The sequence below is a fragment of the Sylvia atricapilla genome, chromosome 6, assembly GCF_009819655.1.
Source record: "Sylvia atricapilla isolate bSylAtr1 chromosome 6, bSylAtr1.pri, whole genome shotgun sequence".
In the NCBI taxonomy this organism is placed as follows: Eukaryota; Metazoa; Chordata; class Aves; order Passeriformes; family Sylviidae; genus Sylvia; species Sylvia atricapilla.
The window spans coordinates 27,125,639-27,147,333 of NC_089145.1; the positions used below are offsets into that span (position 1 = coordinate 27,125,639).

Below are 21,695 nucleotides of genomic sequence, written 5' to 3' on the forward strand. Positions count from 1 at the left end.
CTGTTCTTAAGTCTTCAGAATGAATATTGTCACTTCACATTACTGCTTGCTGAAGCACCTCTCTTTCAAGATTTTGTTCACAGTTCTCATCCTTTGAAATACATTAGCTGTAGTTAACAGTTGCAGAGAAGTGGGTTGTGAAGAGGCAAAACCTTTGAGGATGAAGATTAGGAGCAGAGTCTTAAGTTGTCTGTGTTTACAGGTGACCAGAATAGCTTCAGTAAAAGTGTTGGTGTGTATGTTCAGCATATTATGTGATGCCATATAAAGCATTTGATACAAGAAATTTGAGTCCACTTGACGAAGATGACCCATATCGGTTGTCATGGCCAAACTTGCACAGTAAGTAGGAATGTGTGAATTCTGGAAGATTTTCATAAACCTTATAAAATGAAACTCTAATGTGACTACACTTGTTTGAAAGGAGTGAAAAGCAACAGCTTTGTAGCATCAGTGTGCTCTTAGATCATGTGCTCAGTGTGATCTTAGAAACATAATAGTTCACAAAGTTCAGGAGGATGACTTGGAATCATTGTGTACTACAAATCATGGTCTTCCCTGCTAAACAGCCCAGTGTAATTTCAGTTATCTAAGGTTTGAGCTGGTCTGCTGCAGTATGTCTTTATTGTGGTCTGATGCTGTGACATCCTTCCATAGCTTTGTAACTTCACGAATGTTGGTGTATGAGTGGAAAAGCCATCGCAGGTTTCTAAAATATGGGCAGCCTCTGGAATGCTGATGCTTGTCAGTGTTGTTTAGCCACAGTACAAAACCAAACCAAGCCCCAAACTTTGATTAATGTGATTATGCAAAGAATAAGTGCCAAAGAATTGGTGCCACTGATACTTGATGTGGATGTTCATCTATAGACACAATGCCTTTGCAGGCTTCCATGGTTAACTTTTTACTTACATTGGCTTAGCACATGTGTCAGAGGAAAGAATGGATTTTTAGTGCATTGGTGACAGATGACCGTAGGTATTAATTTTGACAATGAAGTCGCACAGGTATCACTCATTTGCATGAGAAGGCAGAATGCAGTCTGTTTGGCTGGAGGTGAACAAAAAAAAAAAATCTTTCCTAGTGATCTGAATCTAGAAATACTGTTCTGGATGGTTTATGGGTTCCAAAGTACTGTGTTAGATCAAAGGGGCATTCTCAAGCTTATTTATAAATCGAACCTCTGAAGACTTAAATCTACTGCAGCATTTTCAGCTAACAAATGTACCTTAGTGTCTATGCATCATCATGCTGTAATCAACTACAATCAGTTTGGCAATTGCTTAGATAACCCTTGTTGGACGGAATATATCAATAGAAAGGGGTTCCTGTTTTAATCCTAATAACGCAAGCTGGAATGTGTGTTGTCTGCTGGATTGTTATTTGAAGTGGATGCCAGAAATTCTTATGATAAAATCAGTGATAATCATGATGCCCGTTTAAGGAGACACAAGCTCCACTCCAGAAGTTCACGGGAAACAAAATCTGGAAAATGTGATCCAAGATGAGACTGTATGTTGGCCCAGGAATACCTCTCATGCCAAATATGAATACCCAAATTCTAAAAGTCTTTCTTCCTGTGTGACCTTCATTTTATTTCTTGTCTGTGAAATTGATCTTATAATTTTGAGATGCTCTTGGCAAGGAATTGGTAAGAAAAACATTTATACAGTTGCAGCTGTGTGGCTCTTCCTCGTGTATATACTTGATTCCAGATGTCTAGATCCAAGCAGGAATTAAATGGAGTTGATTTTCCTTTTTAAAGAGATGGTAGTCAAGTCCCTGATGGGTACAGTAGCATGACTGCAGTGTAGTTTGTTGAAGATCTTAAAGTGGCAGTAAATGTTTAAACAGAGTTGGTTTCTCATTTTAAATAGAAGTAATTATGGCACAGTGCAATATGAAAACCGTAGCATTACAGGCAGGTATGCAGTCCAGAACTTCATGAAAATCTTTGGATAGACTTTGCTCAGTCTGAAATTGGACCTCAAAAACTAGCTTTTGCACTTAAAGGTTGCTCAGCACAACTGAAGCTGAACAGTAAAAATACGGTGAAAACCAAACAATTCTGTAACAACTCTTTGAAGAAGGGCTATTTTTTCCTCTAAGTTTGTACAAAGCCCAGGTAGCAGCTCATAATGTAGTGATGCTTTGTAAAAAATATGTTTATGGATCTTTTCCATGTACTAATGTATTTCTTTATTATTTAAAATATCATCTGTGAATTTAACAATAGTTCTCATTCCTGAGAAATGGAGATCTCAATCTTACTTTACTTTATAGAAAATGGTGTGTATAGGTTGGAAGGAATGCTGCTAGAGCCTATAGATTGTAACATCTGGTTTATTCAGTCTGGGTTGTGTGATTTGCTTTGTCATTGTGTTAAAAAGTACAGTGTGAAAGTGAGCTTCACTGTTTGAACTAGGTTTTAACATATGCAAGCTCAAATTTGATTCTCTGGCCTGGCTTTGCATTTTGCTGTGTGTGGCTTGCACAATTCTCTTTGCTGTTTGATAAAATTACATTTTGTCTCTCAAAGATTCTTAGCTGTTAACCTGATGTTAAAAAAATGAGGTAATGCATTTTATCTAAGGTATGAAAAGCTTGAGCTGGAAAAAATACTAAGTGTTTGAGATCTCATCTGCCAGGTTTATTTTCCTCCACATCTCAGTTTCAAGTGCAAATATGTAGAGATGCAAACTACTTGTTGACGCTTAGCGATTGAACTAAATATGAGAGCAGGCTTGTCCAACTGTTTCACTCCAGTAAACATTGTTAGAGTTTATAACACTAACCTGAATTAAGCTTTTGTGTAGTTTTCAGCAGATATTTTACTAAAAAAAGATTGAAATAATGTTGTTTATTTGCTCAATGCTCTCCACTTGCATAGACTTCAAGAAAAATGCAGAGACCACTATTCATCTTGAGAGAATTGGTCGATAAATACAGAGGTCTGGTAATAAAAACCACAGTAAAACCACATTAAAGTAGTCATTTGAGTATTTTGGGCCAGTCTTTCTGTTAATTTTGTACTTTGAGAAAACAAGACCTTTTGAGTAAAAAGCAGTAGTTTTACTTATGAAGAAATAGGTACAATATTACCAGTTTATTTAGGAGCCCTGCAGTTTATTATTCACATAAACAGATTGTTCTGTAAGGACTTGGTGCCAGTCCTAAGAAATGTTGTAAATGAACCTGATTAAAATACTTGTTGACCTTGTTCCTTATATCATAGGCATCTCCTCACAGGTTTGGGAATGCAGTCCTAAAAAAGGAAACACAGAGAAAACCCCAAAGCAGTAAACATCCCATTTTTTTCCTAAATAGATGCATACACTTTACATAGTGAACAGACTATGGTCACATAAATTCCAAATATCTATATTGGAAGAAATAGCAAATAATAAATAGCAGTTTTGTTCTGCTAAACCAATTTTAGCAAACATGTAACTTCAAAAGAGAGTGGATGTAACAATGAAAATTCTGACACCAGAGTACCACACAGGGAGCTTCACAAATACATTATTCGTAGTTCCTGCAGTTGCCAAGTGGACATGTTCACTAGGATTTCTGGCCTGGACAAGGCTTGGTTAGAAAAGCCTCTGTGTTCTTTGACAATAATTTTTTTGAAAGCCAAAATAAGTAACCAGCAGAAGTGTATTTATTATCCTAATCTCCAAATTTGCACACTTCTTACTGCTTTCCTGACAGGATGTTTTGGTGGACAGTGTGTCCCTCCCTTAAGGTCAAGACAGGACAGGGAGTAGATCTTCACCCTTTGGAACTGGAGCCATTTTAAACAATGATGCACCTTTGATATGTGACTGTCTGGAGAGAAGAGGGGTATTAGTTACAGCACTTCCTCATATTGTTGTGTACTCAGAGGCACGTCACTAGGAAAGTCTCAAATCTTTACAAAGTCCACATTGTAAACTGAACTGTGTGCAAAGCTATAATTTATGAGAACTCAGTTTCTTGAGGACCTTTGTACTGATTAGTTTAAAACTCTGCCCTTGGTTTGTAGATACAGTTTAGTGAGCTGTTTTACTCCATGTGACACAGCTGCTTTAAACAGCGAGATAAATGCTGAAGGAGTTTTTTGGGTAGCATTTGGGTTTGTTTTTCCTTTCATTTCCCCCCCCAAATCAAAACTCTTAATTTACATTCTTCACATCTATATAGACTGACTTTAGACACCTTTACATAATAGAATTAGAGGGCTGGGTTAGTAGGGATTTTAAAATAATTTTTATTATTTTTGAAGCAGTTTTCTGCTGGAAGTTTTCTCGTGTACTTTTTTCTGTGTACGAACTAATTTCTGTCCTTAAAGAGCTGTGAGTTGCTGCTAAGTAAATGCTCCTTCTGGTGCTTCTCCTCATTATGTAAGCTTCCCAGTTTGAAAAAATGTCACTAGTTTAATTTCAGTGGCATGGATGTAACATTTTGTGAGCTACTTGACACAAGGAGTGCAAGAGGTATCATGCCAGTTAACACTGGTGGGGCTTGTTTGCTCACTGGTCTGCAAACTGAATTCTGAACCAGCGGTTTAATGTGTTTTCGCAGGTGTAGCACACTGCTTATGTGGGTGTTGGTCCAAAAAATCTGCCCTTAAAGTGTTCTCCAAAAAAGCTGAATTCCATTTTACTGCTAACACATAACATGTTTTGAGATAAGTGCAAAGGAGCTGTCTTTGTAAATTAAAATTAAATTTTGAAGGGGATTCTATGTGTGTGTGCTCTGTGTTGTGGTGGTGGTGGTTTTTTCCCCCCAAGATCTGAATGTAAGTCTGATCTTTGATTACAGCTCAAAGAGCTGCCAGAAGATCTACTGTAGTGGTTTGATAAGTGGTTAGCTCTTCTGGGAGGAGGGTTGGGAATGAATATCAATTTTCATAAGGGGTTTGATTTTTCATGTTCAAATTAAAAAAAAAAAAAAAAAAAAAAGCTGCTTTATTCAGGCAGTAGACTCCACTCACTAGAATGATTGTTCGTGATACACAAGCTGTAGATTTGCTTCAAGGTAGCAGTTTTAAGTATTGATAGTTGATAGGATTTTAGGATTTAATTAGGAAGTGTTTGACTTGCAGAGAACCACATACCAACTTAACCTAAGTATGTAGAATTCTTGTAGAAGAATTGTAGCATAATTAATATCAACTAGAAATTTCATCAGGGATGAAAGTATTTTGTAATTCTAAGTAAATTGGAAATAGTTTTGGTGCACTCATGGCAGTTGTAAAGCAAATCTTTTGCCTTTAAAGTGGAAAAAAAAGGTGGAAAAGGATAGGAGAGGAAATCATGGCAGTCTCTTTGGGTTAGATGTAATATTCACAACATAGTGATGTGTTGACTGCTGTGATGAAAACTTTCTATTAGTACCTTCAGTGAGATGGGGAAGAAGGGATTAGAGCTGTGACTTTCCTACTGAGAGCCTTTAATTTTGGTTTCTACAGAAATGAAGAGGACAATTGTCCTCTCCTGAGCCTTCCTGAATATAAATGTGATGTTGTCTTTCACTTACCATGGGTTCTTTTTGTTTGTTTTTAGCTAAGAAGTGCTTTCTTTCCTCTGCGGTTTTTAACGGAACAGAAAATGGAGATGAAAAGGAATGGCTTCTCCTTTAGGCTGGAGTTTGCAGAGGCTCTTTGGTGTGTTCCTTCTCTTTGTGTGGATTGCTGAGGACTGGAATTGGTTGGGGCAGCAGCACAGTGCGCCTGGGAACCTGAGAGGGAAGGGCACAGCAGAGCTGTGCAAGACCAGTGTCCTCACTGTACACAGTCTTCTTCTCTAACCCACCATCCCATAGTAGTGGTTTGGATCAGTTTAATTCTGGTAGGACTTTAATGTACGAATGAAGGGAGTGAGATAACTGTGGAAGAGCCCAGTGTTATCTTGTGAAACTGTACAAGTGAGCTGGGAGTCTGGCCCTAACTCATATTTTGTTATTAATATCAGGACTTGATTTTGTATTTTTGTTACTTGAAGACTGATGGAAAGATTTTTTTCTTCCCCTCATTTTTGCCTGTAGGATATTTATCTGTGAGTGAAGGTGTTCAAAATATGATACTTTGGTGTATGTTTAGATAGTGATTGATGTTGGGGGTGGGTATTTCCTGATACTTAATGATGGTTTAGAAGAGTTTGTCATCATTGGCCAGGAAATACCAACTCCAGATTAGATCGAGTTCAATTATCTAAAAGATATTTCAGTGTCCATCTGAACATGGAATGTTGCCAGAGACATTGTGTTCATAATAGCATCTTGTTGTAGTGTTTAATTATAGAGTTAGTGGCTGTATGTGGGTTCTGTTTGCTATAAATATGTCATCTTGAAGTCACTACCTCTGCTGCCCCCAGTTTTGGGAAGTGGTCAGGCAGTGTTGCCTACAAGTTGACTAAAATTTTGCAACTGCGAGAATTTTGGGTTCTCAAATGAAAGAATACATAGTACTTCTCTCCCTCCTTGCCCCTGACCACCACAGTTGCCATCTACATAAATTTTGCAGTGTATTTCAGGTTGGGATTCAAACTGCATCTTTTCAGGTTAATCAAGTTGCCTACTTTCTAAATGGGAGTGATGGTTTTCTGCTTTAAATCCCACGTACATGCATTAGTTTATACTTGGCGTGATAGAAATAACTAAGTTTGTTTAAGAAAAATGGATAGAAATGCAGAAGCTAACATATACCATTACCAAACAGCCATGACATGTATGGGGGGAGGGGTTATATTTTCTGACATAAAATAAAAAGTATTTCTAAGTATTTGTAGACCTCCTTTACAGAGATACTTACTCTGGATATTTGCTCTAGTCTTTACTGATTAAGTAAACCATGTTGATTGAATATATTGTAGAAGTTCAAGGAGGGTAAAAGCCACCAGTGACTTCTTTAATTCAAGGCTGAAAGGAGAAATTCCAGGAATGTCTTCCTGGCTGCTTTTATCTAACTCTCCTCTGCCTTTTGGCTTCTTTCCTTCTCAGGACAGGTGAAATTTTTCCAGCTCTAATCTTGTAAAGAACATATATTGGGACTTATCTGTGTAATTGTAGGCCTCTATGCTTCCATTAAGTATTAAGCTCCTTTGGAATAGGCTGAAACTTCCTGATGTCTAGGCTTGTAGCTGTCTTACTAGTACACCTTGGGATCCTGTCTGCACAGTTATTTTTATAGATGTGCGCTGAAGAGTAAAGTAGCTCTGTCAGTCACAAAGCCAAACTTCAATGAGTGAAAGCAGGATTCATGAATAAGACAAAATTCAGTTTAAGAACTTAACATACTACATGCTGTACATACCCAAATGTTTCATCCGGACCTCATCCTGCTCCTTCTCAGTTATTTTTTACTAGTTTTCTTATGTTATCAGTGAACACAGCTGGAGCTACCAAAACCTTTTGTAAGCCTTGAAGATGCAGAGGAAATGAGGCATCTCCAGTGGCCCATCCCACTGATGCAATTGCTCAGGCTTTGCAGAAAAGGCAGGGTGTTGCTGAAGGTTTCACTGAGGTTGTTGTACCCAAGTGGAGTACTGTTGTTGTCTCCTAAAACTCACTGGTTTTCAATCTCTGTCACAGAAGGATGGATTTCATGAGCACATTAACTGCAGGGATAAAAAAAAAGGGGGTTAGTAAATTATGTTTTTAGTTTTATGTGCATGTGTCACTTGCTGCTCTGGTGGAATGTAATAAGTGACAGTCACAGTAAGCAGTGCTAGCTTCTATATTAGGCTGTAGCTATTGCTGCTGATTGAGTTGTCCTAAGGTATTATGACAGTAGTAGTTTGGTAGAAAATGTATGCACTGGAATCTCAGAACTGATGCAGGCACTACCAGAACGTGTGCAAAAGGCAGCTGAAGGTGGCTTTGGTTTGTGTACGCTGCAGTTTCCCAGATCTGAGTTAGGTAACCCGGCTGTGGCCTTTGAGGCCATGTGCAGTTGGTTTGGGTTTCCCAGTGTTTCAGTGTGCCTGACCTACAATGCCTGACCTACAAGGCCTGTCCAGGCCCTTCCTGTTCATGTCGTGTCTGGATGCCTAATGTGAAGGGGTGTGGGTGGTGAAGAGAATTTGCAGGGAGTGTCTCAGGGCAGCCTGTCCAGCAAGCCTGTGTCACAGCTACATTCTTGCCTTACCTTCTCTCTCTTGCAGAAATTTACCTTTTCATGCTCAGAATTTTGGGGAGCCGTATCATTTGGATTTGTCTGTAGTGTAACTGACCAAGTCTCTATGGGTAGTAATCTTTGGAGTCCTTAAAACAACAGACTTTTTTTTTTTTTTTTTTTTTTTTTTTTTTTTTTTTTTTTTTTTTAATATGGTAAGTAAAGTGTTGTGGAAACAAACAACTTAATACTATAGGTAAAAGTGAATGTTTTGTAGTTTTCAAATCCTGGGTGGGCAGGATTAAAATTATTGAAGGAGGTATTCATTAGCACTTGTTTGAATTAGGTACAACAATATACTCTGTCAGTTCTGCTTTCTTTGACTGGTTGTATATTCTGTTTATTCCCTGAATTAAGCTTGTGATTTCCCCCATAATTTCTAAAAACTGAATATCACATCTTTTTGTCTTAAGATTTTGTGAGCTTTAGCATTTGAGAGATTCTATGAAACATGATAAATAAATTGCAGGGCATCCTTGGGAAGTTTATTCCTTTTTAAAATGTGTATCCTAATATAACTGAGAACATTGTGTAGAAGTGCTCTTCATGTTCTCAGAACTCATCTCAAGCTAAACCTTTAACTTCAGTGAGATCATTAAAAAGTCCCTCTAATTGTTTACATAGGGAGAATCTTTAACCACTTAAAATAGATCCAGAAAAGGTTACTTGTTACTGGTATGTTGAAAGTTTGAACCTTTGAAATGTAATATAATGTAGATGTAAATAAACACTGGGTGTTCTTACAGTGTATTTAGTAGATAAATTTAAATGTTTCTCTGGTTTGAGGACTTGAGTCTTCCCTTGGATTTGGTTTTAAACATCATGTTCATTAAGCTATGCTATTGATATTCAGACTTCTACTCAAAATCTATTTCTTCTGTGATGCCAGTTAATAATTAGTCACTGTAAAAGCTAGATAAGATGTCACTTAGCAATAGCTGTGCCAATGATGAGGTAGTTTCTTTTTATTCACGTTTTAGTTATTTCCTTAATTTTTTCCTTCTCATACCTGGGACATAATGCTTAGTCAGTACTACTGACACACATAACCCACTCCCATAATCTCTGTGATTCTGTATCTACGAAAAGCACATTGTTTCGTTTCTTTCCCGTTCCCAAAATAATTTTATAAAGGAGAATCAGTCAGAGGTCTAGGTTCTGAATTTGTACCAGAGTGAGCGTAGATTTACTTCACACGATGGTCATCAGCCTGGGAGACTTAGGTTTTACAGAGGCGTTCAGTTGTCCCTCTTGCTGCTGTGTTGAATTCCTTTGGTCCCTTCTGAAGTCTCCCTTCAAACACAGCAGGAGCTCTGCTGAGAGCTTCACACGTTGTAGCTGTTTTAATTTTACTGACATAGTCGTTTTCATGTGTAACATAATACTATTATGTTACAGGAAATACAGTCTCCTGCTGTGAATCTCAAGACTATCAAATATTTTCGGAATGCTTTCTAACCTTCTTTCCAGTATCAGGGAAATAAGTATGTCAAATAGTTCTGTTCTGCACTACCCACACCCCTCTATCCCTTTAGGAAAAAAAATTACAAGTATGCTTTAGGTGTCTTCACTCTTGTGAAATGTAAGACAGTTTTTAAAATTCTTTTCAGATATTCATTGTTTTGTAAGTCCAGGGTGGCTTCTAGAAGAGGAATGTAGCAGTAACAAAATTTAAAAATTCCTTTTTCGTAGAAAAGACACTTACCTATAGAGAGTATTTTGAAAAGTAGAAATGTTCTTAGGACAACACCATCCCCTCCCCATGCAACAAACAAATGAACAGATAAAAAAGGGAGTAAGACAATTTAATTGCAAAAATTGGAGCAGATCACATTTATGTTCAGCTATGAATATGATCTTAAGCCTGGGCAAACTTTAGATGTGTTCTGTAAAGTTAGCTTATGTGGTCAGTCACATCTTTTGGGATTTTTGCCATACTAGTTAATCTGTTTTTTTCACAGAAATTTTACTTGTTTTATGTAAGAAACAAATTCAACAACAGGATCATATGCATTGGTATGTAATATTCAAGGGGGATTTTTCTGTAGCCCAAACTTCTGATTTCTTTCCCAGCCTTATTTCTTGGTTGCTCTGTTTCTGTGACTGTTTAGAGCATGCAGGCTGTATGCCTTAAAGTAGGCCATTTCCTGAATCTCTCCTCTTATTCCTTAATTTTGTGTTGCAGGAACTTTGCTTGGTGAGTAATCAGTATTTGGGTGTCCCACATATGGCTCCGATCTCCTCCTGTATCCCCAGCCCTGGATATTTATAGCAAGCCCGCCTAAGTGCATTATTCCAGCGGTGAGAAACTGACTCAGTGCACATTGCGATTCCTCCTGCGCCATGTCTGTGACCAACTGTGGAGTTTTGGCATGCATTGCATTCCTGGGTGTGGTTGTAGGACAATCCAAGATAACCTCAGTTATCTTGGCTTTGTTACAGCAGCCTGTTGCATTTTAGAAGTTCATCTTAAAGGCTGTGAAAAGCATTTAATTCCAGACTCCAAAGTTATTCTGTTACCTTCATCTTTAGTTCTTCCTTTTTGTAAAAATTCAGGGAGAAAGGTTATATGAGGAATAAAAAAGGCCTGCGTAGATCACTAACTTGATATTTCAAAATATTGGGAATAAAAATTTATATAGTTGTGATTACTTATCAGGTTTGGGGTTTAGAATCCAGAGCACGCTGAATTTCATCCTGTTCTTTCTGCTGTAGTTTCAGGGTTCAGGAGGTTTCATCTTGTACCACCATTAAGTCTACTTCCATTCAGAATGACTGTAATGTTTAATCTTCAGAAACTTCTAAAATTCAAGTTGATGGACCAAGAAAGGACTAAGTTGAGCTGAACTTGAGAACAGAAGGACCAAGTACAGGCAGGAAACTGAACGTGGAAAGACCCACTGTACCTGTCAGACATGATGCATGGACTGTAACCCTTTCTGTAATAAGGAACTTCCAATAGGCAATGTGAATATGAGTGTCCTGGAAACTGTTGTCACTTAATGGTGTTGTTATCGCTGAGACTCAAGACTTGGAAGGGCTGAGGAAGTTCTGTCAGTTTGTGTAGTCAGACACTTTGTGCTTTATAAAGATGTTTCTATATAATCCCTGTGTAAACAGTGCTGGTGGTCTATTTCAGTGGATGTATTTCACAATAGAGAGAGGTGCAAAAGGAGAACATGATTTTTGCCCCTTCCTTTGTAGAGTGTTTTCTTACAGACAGTATGGGAACAATATAAGAACTCTGAACTCATTAAATACTTAATTTATCCTTAATTAAAAAGGAGTGACTTAAGTAGGCTGCCCTTGAAAATAGTTATAACATTTGCAAATTGACGGGTTTCATTGAAGAGGCCTTATTTATGTAAAATACTGAGTGTAAATAACTGATGAACATGTTATTGCATTGATGATTGATCTTTTTGGGTGATACTTGTGAGTTCATCAACTTTGCCTGACCACTGCAAAATATCAATCTGGTGTTACTCTTAAATCTGGTTAGTGTGAAATTTGAGAAAAAGTGGTTTGTGGCTTGCAACAGCACTTTTTGAGGCATGTGATTCATATGCACGTCGACACTTGCATAATTTTACTGTCATGAGACTAAATTGGTCAGAGAAACATATGTAATAGTTACTTGGCTTTTTCTGCTCCTACTTTGTAGAAGTTCAATGATGTAGGAATCCAACTTCTCAAGTCTCAGTGCTGGCAAAGCTGTGCATTTATGCTTGTAGGAAGGCTTTATATAAAAGCTTTCAGCATCTCTTACCTACAGCGGTTAGACTGCCATGATGCTGAAAAAAGTCTCTCATAGGGAGAGATGAGTTCTGTAGTTCTTGTCTGAGAACCCTTTCCTTTTCCAGAAAGTAATACCACTGGAGGAGACCACTGCCTTTAGACATGCTGTTTGTTTGGTGCAATGTGTGCAGCTTCAGAGAGGTGCAGGCAAGATGCCGTTGGTATAAATGATCTCAGGAGGTGGAATTTGAGCTGGGAAGATGTAGTGAAAACTATAAATAAAATAGAAGGATGGCTCTGTAATACAGATAATGGCAGTGCACCTGGTGGACAGTCAGCCTTTGGAATGAAATCTGACTTTTGGGAAGTAATTTGAGGTATGAGCAAGTGCTCAGTAGTGCAAGTAGGGAGAACGTAGCCATTCTGCTGTAGACAACCTTTGGGTTGCTAGAGTTTTGTTGATATATTTTTGCAAGACACTGATTGTCATTAGTTAACCAGGGGTGAAGATTGCTAAAGAATGGTGCAGTTTAAGTGAACTTTCCAGGTTCTGCCATGTGCACTGATGTTTTCTGGCCAAGTGAAATGTATGCCTTTGGTAATAACCTCAAAGGTAGTGTCCTCAAAGGGACTTAAGGTGTTGCATGGTCCTCCAGGGGTTGCGATCAAGATTTACTCTTCCAGAACTTGCCAGCAAGAAGGGATTATCACAAGATATTCTGAGTTGAAAGGAATCCACAAGGACTGTCAAGGCGAGCTCTGAAGTCAATGGCCCATATGGAAATCAATCCCACAGCCTTGGTGTTATTAGTATCACACTCCAGCCAGTCGAGCTCATCTCAGTGGCACATTATGCCAACTTCTTGGAGATCTGATTTTCCAAGAGTAGAATAACCTCACTTTCCACCTTAGTTCAGTACCTATGTTACCAAGTCACTATTTGTATTTCCTGTTTTCTAACTGCCATTCCTGTGAATGTAGTAAATAAAGTGAAGTTTAATATGTGTAGAAGAATTGTAATTAAGGAATGTATTATTGATTCCTTGTGAAGGAAGGTGGTGTTCTCTCCCACCTAATTTTAATGGCATTCTAAATGGTGTTACCTATATTATCAATGTCCTATATTCTACCTGTTCTATAACAGAAAACTGCACATTCTGTAAGATTTACTTCTTTAAAACTTTCTGGGCTTGGAAAGGGAAGGCAGGGCATACTGTTAAGAATGGTGATACATGAATGGAGTAGTTGTGCTACAGACACGTCCCAGAATAATGGAGGTGCTGTTCAAATCAGTGGACTTTGTGACTAGTTGCTGGTGAAGACAACACAGTTGTGACTTTTATGGTTGTGTGAACCTGACAGCACAATATCCAGTGTCCTTTTCACTGAGTCCCTATCGAGTCTGCCCTGCTGCCACGTGCCAGCTGTTCCATTGCTGGCATTTTTAGACTGCCTTCCTCTTCATGCTGTCTGCTGTTGCCCAGCTCAGTTGCCACCCCAGGAAGCAGCTGTCCTTTATTGAAGTAGGGTGATGTTCTCCATACCAAGATGGCAACATAAGGCACATGATTTCATCTGTCAGCCTGGGCAGCAGCATGATTTCCTACCTGCCCCAACTGTAGAGCTCATACTGCTTTTATGTCAAACTCACTCATACCAGGAATGAAATTTGTTGCTTGCCACTATGGGCATCCATCAGCAGGCAATACAGAATATGGCAATGGTAGAATCTGAATTATTCAGAGGAAATTCATGTGAGTGATGCCTTGGTTTACCTTCTGCCACTTGCTCTGTACTGTGTCTGGTTTTTAGGAGTGACTTGTAGAAGTGCACTGTGTTCCAGATGAGGAAAGGCTGCCTTTGGGTGCAGGATTTCAGGGTCATCAAATGATTTTTCTGTCTTTGCTGAGCTTGAAGCTTCATTGATTATTGCTCTGATGGACTTGAGAATGAAGACAAATTTTCCTCATTATTTCCTGTTTGACTTTTCTTGTTCTTTTGCCAAGCAGTTTAAAGTTGGGAAGATGACAAGCGTATGACTCAAGAGGCTATTGCAGCCATGTGGTTTTCCAGCATGTGTTACTTATGGGCAGTGCACTTCTGGGACTCTGCCACCAAACTGTGTATTGCAGCAGATCATTGTAACTGTTTTACTGTGGTGAGCAACGCTTGCTTTAGAAAGGTGAGAGACATCTGTGGGTTTCACAGTTCTAGCCTAGCTGAGGTCATTCAGTCAGTCTGGTGTGTTGGTGAGAACTGTTTGGCATCGCTGGAGCTGCTGAATTGCCAATGTTGCTGGCAGCCCTGCCTGCAGTCCTGTACTGACTTATGGGCAGCCTGATCTCCCTCTGGGAGAACATGACCTGCCACACAGCTGTGGAATTCATTTCCCCGTCTGAAGGAGACAGAGGGATGATCCCACATATGATGGCATCCTACTTGGCTTAAGATCATGATGGGGGTGAGTAAGGTAATTTCTATACCAGTAAGAAAACTCTCTAGTTCAGGGTGGCATTAATACTGAGCTTTTTTCCTGGGTTTGAACAACTGTAACAAGACGGTCAAAAGCTCACTTTGTTTGAATACTGAACATCTTTGCCTTTTGTTCATGTCTCAGCTGGCAGCTTATTTTAAAGAGAGTTAATAGGTGCTCAGTTGCAGTACAATATGCAATATTCCTGTAGTTCTTATCAGCCCTAGTTGACAAAGTGTTTTACTAATGGCTCGAGATGTTTCTGACTTAATTCAGCATATATTGTTTGTAATTATATTTTCATTGGAAGCTTTTGAAATAAGAACACCTTTTCATGATCCTTTCATGCTCATAATCTTAAATTGACCATTTATTTACAGACTGGGGCTAAAGTAAACACAATAGTGTAGGATCAGGTGAGAAGACTGTTAATGAGGAACAGTGAGACAGTTTTGTGAATATTTATGGGATTTTTGGTATTCATGGAAGAGGGTGATAGTCTTAGCTCCTTGTACAGATGAACTGCGACCCTGAAAAGCAGCACTGGCATTTTGAGATGCATATCTTAACTTTGTCATTTAATGTATGATTGGTTAACTTTTAAAGTGGTCAGTTTAACTTCGTCTTACTAAGTGTTCTGTGTCTTGCTGCATCAAGAGTGTGGGAACAAATTTGATCTTAATTTCCAGATTCTATGGACAATATCAGTGGAGCTTTTTCATTATGTGAAGGTTATATTAAACAGTTTGCATTAGAATGCACATTCTGACTTTTTCTTAATCATTTTGAGATGTGAAGATAGCTTGTGAAGAAAGCACACATGCTAAGGCTTGTTCTTGGCTTTTAATGCATGTTTATTTGTTGTAGCAGAAATTCTGTGCTGATCTTGAAAGAGATAAAATCTGTATGCTAACAGAATTAATACTGGGAAGAGAAAACTAACAGAAAAAAGTTGAATTAAGATCCCAGTATTTTTATCACCAGGAAGGTGGTACAGTAAGTCTTAATCTGTTATATTCTAGTCCATTATATTCTAAGACTTGTCCTTCTGAATTACCATAGACTTAATTTTGACTAGAAGGTAAAATGCTGATCTGAGTTCTTGCAGTTCATTTAGTAGGTAAAGCAGTTCTACAAGTTTGGAGCAGTCTGTCTCAGGTAGTAACATGAAATTCGCATGTATACCTCCTATCCCCCCTTCCCTCCACCACTGTTACATTAGATAAACTGGTTTAAATATTGTTTACAAGTTGGAAGTAAAATCATGTTGTGGCCTTGGAAAGACTAAATATTTTGACTAGATTGTTAGAGAAATGAACATGTTGCTTTTATTTCTTAATTAAAGCTTTCATTAAAAAAATTCTTCATTATCATGAAGGAATTTTGTAAGTATTAATTTGATTTTAGGTGAAAAGGGTAGAAACTATCTCTTTTGACGTATACAGAGTTATTTATTTAGAGAAAGAAATTTTCATTTTTAGGTATACATAAAGTGAGTTTTGTGTAACTGAATTTTCTTTTCTCTTCACTGAGTTCAGTGGGAAGAAAAAACAAAACAAAACCCAACAAACCATCCTGGAGAGGAACCCCAGGTTTTATTGATGTCTGAAGATTTATGTGATAATTATCACTAAGAATATAATTGTGGATTCATAATCATTTATTGCTGCTCAAAAAATAATGTGTTACTAATTTTAATGACCATCATGAAATCTGGTAACTTCTGGGGAAGGAAATGTCTGAGAGATTATTATCAGAGTTTAAAAAAGCAGTGCCTGTGAGATTTTATAGCAATAGCAGTTGAATTCCTATGTACAGCCTCCATAAAGACCAGCATTACTATCCTTACAAGCAAAAGGCTTTAAATGCCAAGTGATAGGAAGAGGGAGTGGGGGAGGGAAGTATGCATCTGTTTATAAGAGCAGATATGAAAAACTTGACTTGGAGTTCATCCAAAAAACCTCAAACCTTTAATGCAGACTGATCGATGTATCCTTTTATCACTTAATTCCACAGAGATCACCCCTTCCCTCCTCTCCCCTCTTACCGCAAATGAAAATATGTAAACATTGAAATTCGTAAGATGGAAGGTTTTGGCATAGGTCTGAGAAGCTTCAGGTCTGTTGCCACAAGTAAAGAAAAACCCAGCCTTGACTGGAGTTGTGGTAAATTGGTATAATGGCATAATAATTCCAGACTGTGGTGTTTTTCTTTAAAAGAAACACTTGAAATTATCTAAAAAAGCATTCTCTTGTGAGGTACAGGGAGAAAATGACATAAGCTCCCAGATGAAACATTTTATCGCCCATATTGGACTTCATCACTTTATCATCTCCTTTATTTCAGCCCATAGGTAGTATTTGTTTGGGATTTTTTTTTTAGTATCTATGGAGTCATGGTTATAGATTCAAGAGAGAGGAAATTTTTAAGAAAAGTACTATAGCAGAATCTGAGCAGGGAAAAAACCAAGTAAGTCACCAAGTGAACATATTCTCACTGCTGTCATATGAACATTGTTCTGGTAACTGATTCTACTACACTTAGGTTTGGGGAACTTTTTTTTTTTTCCCAAAATTACATACATCAGGATTTTATGAAGGCAAATGCTTATTAAAGATATTCCTTTAGTTATGTTGCTGTAAATACTTCTCAAAATCACTGAAGTCATGCTTAGATCTTAAGGCTTTGCAGTAAGCAGACATGGAAATATTAGGCACAAAGTGAGGCTTTACCTGCTGTGTCATCATAAGGAATGCTAGTGTCTATATACAAAATGGTACCAGAAAGCTGGAACTGTGTGGGAATTCTCTGTTTAAACACCTCTCACAGGGAGTATGGTGACAGATTCCTTAAATATTTTTGAGTTCTGTGGGTGATGGAACACGTGTCTCGTATTAGACTCTGGAGAGGATGCAAAATATTTTTAAAGGTATTTAACTGGTAAGGGAGTTCAAAAAGCATTGCATTCTTGTGTGCTTAAAAGAATTTGTAGCTTGTATCTGACTTTGTTAAGCTAGCTTCTGATTTGATTACATCTGTGTAAAGCAAATGGATTTGGGAAATAATTGTGTTAGTTCCTTGTAGTGTTTTGTAAAGGGTTATTCTGAAAAAAGTGTTATGGAACAACTCAAAACTTGCACTGGACAGGTGTATAAATGTATACATTGATTCCTACTATAATAAATAAGATTCATGTAAAGAAATATTTATGTTCTTCTAAGTCAACCACAGTTGCAATGCTGGACACCAGAGTGAGCTCCTAAAAACGTTTTGCCTATCTTTTATGTGAAAGTGAACTTTTCTGTTGTTAGGCTTAATAAGGGATGATCAAAGGATTTTCTGATATTCTGACAGCCAGAAAAAAATTACTCTATCTTTTCTCCGGGCTCATTTTTATTATTAAAACCTGGCACTTTTTTTACAAAAGCTTGGTACAAAGCTTCACAATTCCACTTCGTGTTCTAAATTAATATTAAAAATGCCTTTTGTGTTACTCGCCTCCTTGTCCTTTGCATTGGCTGCAGTCAAAAGTGTGGTTGATTTAGCGTGAAGAAAACCCACAGATAAGAGGGCCTTAATTATATTTAGCTGTGGAGGATGGGAAGGATTGAAGTGTCTTGAGCTGCCACGGAACAGCTGCCAGGCAGTGACTGAGTGGAGTGCTTGGGCCTCGTGCAGTAATGGTGTAACAAGGAGTCATCTGTCATCCTGTGAATGACACACTTCGTGGCAGTTTAAACTAATTTTCATTTCATAATTGAGGTTGACTAGTGCACTCCTGGCTTGTTGCCGCAATAATTCAAGTTTTGCGAGCTATCTGAAATACACTAATTAATTTCATTTCAATGTCTTGAGCTATAGAAACTTCTTCCGTGTGTTTGGGAAAGGGAGATCCTTACACGGTAGTGAGCCAGCGGCTGTTGGGTGTGAGCAACTCTGCTGTGGTGCTGTGACAGCTGCAACACGGAGGTGTGGCCAGCTGGACTGGCCCTGAAGGGACACCAGCTTGGGAGTTGTGCTGCTTCACAACAAAGGCTCCATAGCTCAGTAATTCTCTCTGATGCAGCAGTGTTGAATCCTAGGAAGAATAGAAGATTAAGACGTGAAGAGAGGCTTCCCAGCTGGTCAGATTGGACTGGGTGATTTCCCAAATGGCTGGCTGCACCACCTCCCCTATAGGTTCCAATAACTTTTGGAAGTTTCTATCAAATAATTAATCTGGGTGGTTTGGGGAGTTTTTTTAAAAAAATCCTTTAAACTTCCCAGAGCTAGGAATTGTCCTGCTTGATTTTGTATCATGAAGAGAAATACTCTTTTATTGAAACCTGGACTACTGGAGAATTCTATTCCTTTTTCACAGTTCCAACAGCATAAGAATTGGGAAATCATCATTCCCTTTTTATTTTCTAACATTATGATACTGCAATTTTTGTAGCTTTCCCCACTAGAAAATTGGTTTTCTGAGGTGAAGACCTTTGTTCTATCTTATCTCTCCTTGAGCTGAAGGTGTTAAGTAGTCCTTACTACCTTCCTTATTTTTGCTTCTTTCCTGCACCTTCCAGTTTCATTTCAGGGAGGGTATATTAACTATGAGAACTATATGTTGTTGAAGCTGGGTGCAGTCTAGTCTTAGGCTGCGGCTTCTTGCTGGCTTTGCTCTGCTCCTTTCATAATAATTCTTACTACTGTTTGCTTATTTGACAAATTTTTAGAGGACTACACGTGTGTTATGACCTTTCCTAGACAGTATTAATAGTTGAATTCATGTTCATTGCTATTTATAACTATGGTGGCTTTTTTACCCTTCTTCCATGTGCTTTTCTCTGCTGGTTTTTTTACAGAACAATTTCTTCTTGTGAGATGAACTTGTATTTCTCAAATCAGTTTCATCTACTCCGGAACATTTTGCGACCCCTGTAAACAGTTGCTGAATTAGTTTCTTTTGAGAGCGTACATGAGTGAATTGAATGAAACATACACGAATGAATCATTGCTGGTTGTGGTGGAGAGCCCTCTTTGCCCTCCCTGTTTTGTAGCTGAGCGCATGGATTGTATCTGTGGCTTTACCTAGTTTCTTTGTACCTGAATCCTGCTTGCTGAGAGACTCAGCAGCACTGCTATTCATTCCCACTGAAGGCTTCTCATAAAGCTGATACAAATTTATGGTCTGTTGTTCCAAATTTTTCCGGAACTTGGGCCACGTGTACTGCTGGGCTGGACCGTGCTGTGGGCTGGTGTAGAGCAGTGTTGCAGCATAAGTTGTCCAAAAAAAAAAAAAAAAAAGCTTTCGCTAGTGTGAAACACTGTATATAAATCAAGGGTAAATCTTCACTATGAATATATTTTTTAAAATCTTGCTAAAATATATCCACCTAGTACTTTGGTTTAGAGTGCAGTTGGTTCCGGAAACACGTGCTCTGAATCTGTAGCTCTTTTTGTCTGCTCTGTCTACTCTCACCTAAGAGCTGGAACCAAAAATCCAGTGTGTGTTCATATGTTTCTGGTCTCCCAGTAAGCCGGGAGTGATCAGGTTCACAGCACGAAGGTATGATTGACTGATGTATATTTGACTGGACTAAGCAGCAGATGTTTGGCCTTGTTTAGTCAACAGTGATTACTTGCTTATAAAATACTCGTAGGTCCTACAGAAGTAAGTCCAGTGTAAAAACCTAAGATTTGTGATTGAACTACCAGTAGAAGATGCTTATTTTACTTACAAAAGATTCTTTTTTAAATTTCGAAAATGCATTTATTGTCATGGCATTTGACATACATAACTTTAAGCTGCAGTTCATGGAACCGAATGATTAAAGAACATAATTTTGCCTGTTTCAGCCCTTTTTGTACTATCTTTTATATCTAATTTAATTTTTAAATTCAGCATGTATTTGTAAAGATATCTTATAAACCGAGGTATTCATGTTTGAAAACTGTTGAGTTGTCTGATATTTAGCTCCCCTAAATGTAAATGATTCACTTGGAAACTACATGGCTTGGTTAGTTAAAAATATTCACATGTGTGTGGATGAGCTGCAAAACAGAATTACTTGGACTGCTTTCCACAAGACACATAGCTAGTGTTATTCACTAAACTTCTGCTTATTTTCAGTTACTATAGTTAATATAATTCAACTCACTTTGTATCACATCAAGTGTTTAGGAGACCTGCTTTCCACCAGTGACTGACAGTCTGCAGAGTATTTTTAGAGTGAGCCTACAAAACAAGGGGATTACTGCCTTATACCTCTGCTCTTAAACCTCTTAGCATATTGTTTAGGACCATAGTCAGAGTTTGCAGTTGCTGTGGTATCTGATGAATTGGGACATTTGCTTTAGAATAGTTGTTGATGGAGAAAATGAGGCTTGCTTTCTTTCACAGGTTTGTGAGAGGCAGATGATTTATATTACATCTGCTGAAAGGTCATTGTGCATATCTTTAGGAATAACTTCTGCCTTGCAATGATCAAACTTGTGACAGTTTAAGAGTCTAAATGTTTACTTTGGTGATACTTCTGTTGCATAACATTGTGGAATACTGACTCCTGTGTTTAATTACTGCAGTCTGGGGGTATTTTGTTTGAAAAGTGTATTTTACAAAATCCTAAGACTTAGGACAGGGCCTCTGGTAGCTGAATGTTTTAGCCACATAATAGTTAACAGTGTGTTGGAGTACAGTTTGTTATTTCATTTCCTGATATTTCATAAGCTGTTTGCAGTTTTTGTTTATGTCTGGGTCTTGTTGCTGTCATAACATTGTTTTTTCCCCTTCTTCCACCCTCATTTGGGGTGCAGATAGAATTGTCAAGTGCTCTGGAAAGAGTTGTGGAGTGCTTACATGATACCTTAGTTCAGGTGTAAGACAGCAAGAAATCTGATGGATTTGAGAATGTCTTGTACTTCACATCATATGAAAATAGTGCATCACGATTCCAAAGAATGCTGTCAGAGACATTATTGTCACAGCTCTGATCTCTTTGGTCTTACATAAAGAGTTTAAGGGTGCCATTTCTGCTGTATTTTCAAAGTATGATCTAAATATTACTTTCACTGCTGAAAGGTGAATTTCCTACAGCTGGTATACTTGCTTTAGTAGACTCTTAGTTATGTACCAGATAATTTATCTTCAACAAGGAAAATCTCCTTAATTTGAGCTCTGAATAATAACAACAAAATGTGTTTGCTGGCTGAACAAATGAAGAAATGCGTCACCTTTATGCTTACTTTGATAGAATGCTTACTTGTAGTATTGTATGATTAGATGTTAATTGGGTAATGAAAGGGTGAATGGGTTGGAGAGCTGTGTGGTTAGTCAGCCTGTGTTGCGAAACA

General features: G+C 38.1%; 1 protein-coding gene across 11 annotated transcripts in view; it reads left to right on the forward strand.

Annotated features, from left to right (window-relative positions):
- NUMB (NUMB endocytic adaptor protein) overlaps window positions 1–21,695 on the forward strand; it is a 92,565-nt gene that overhangs the window by 28,809 nt on the left and 42,061 nt on the right. The window contains exon 1 of one of the 11 annotated variants that reach the window (XM_066321283.1): window positions 323–342. The exons of the other annotated variants lie outside the window; for them this stretch is intronic. The gene's annotated coding sequence lies outside the window, so the exon portion shown is untranslated. Of the gene's footprint in view, window positions 1–322; window positions 343–21,695 lie in introns of those variants that run through there. 11 annotated transcript variants of the gene reach the window in all.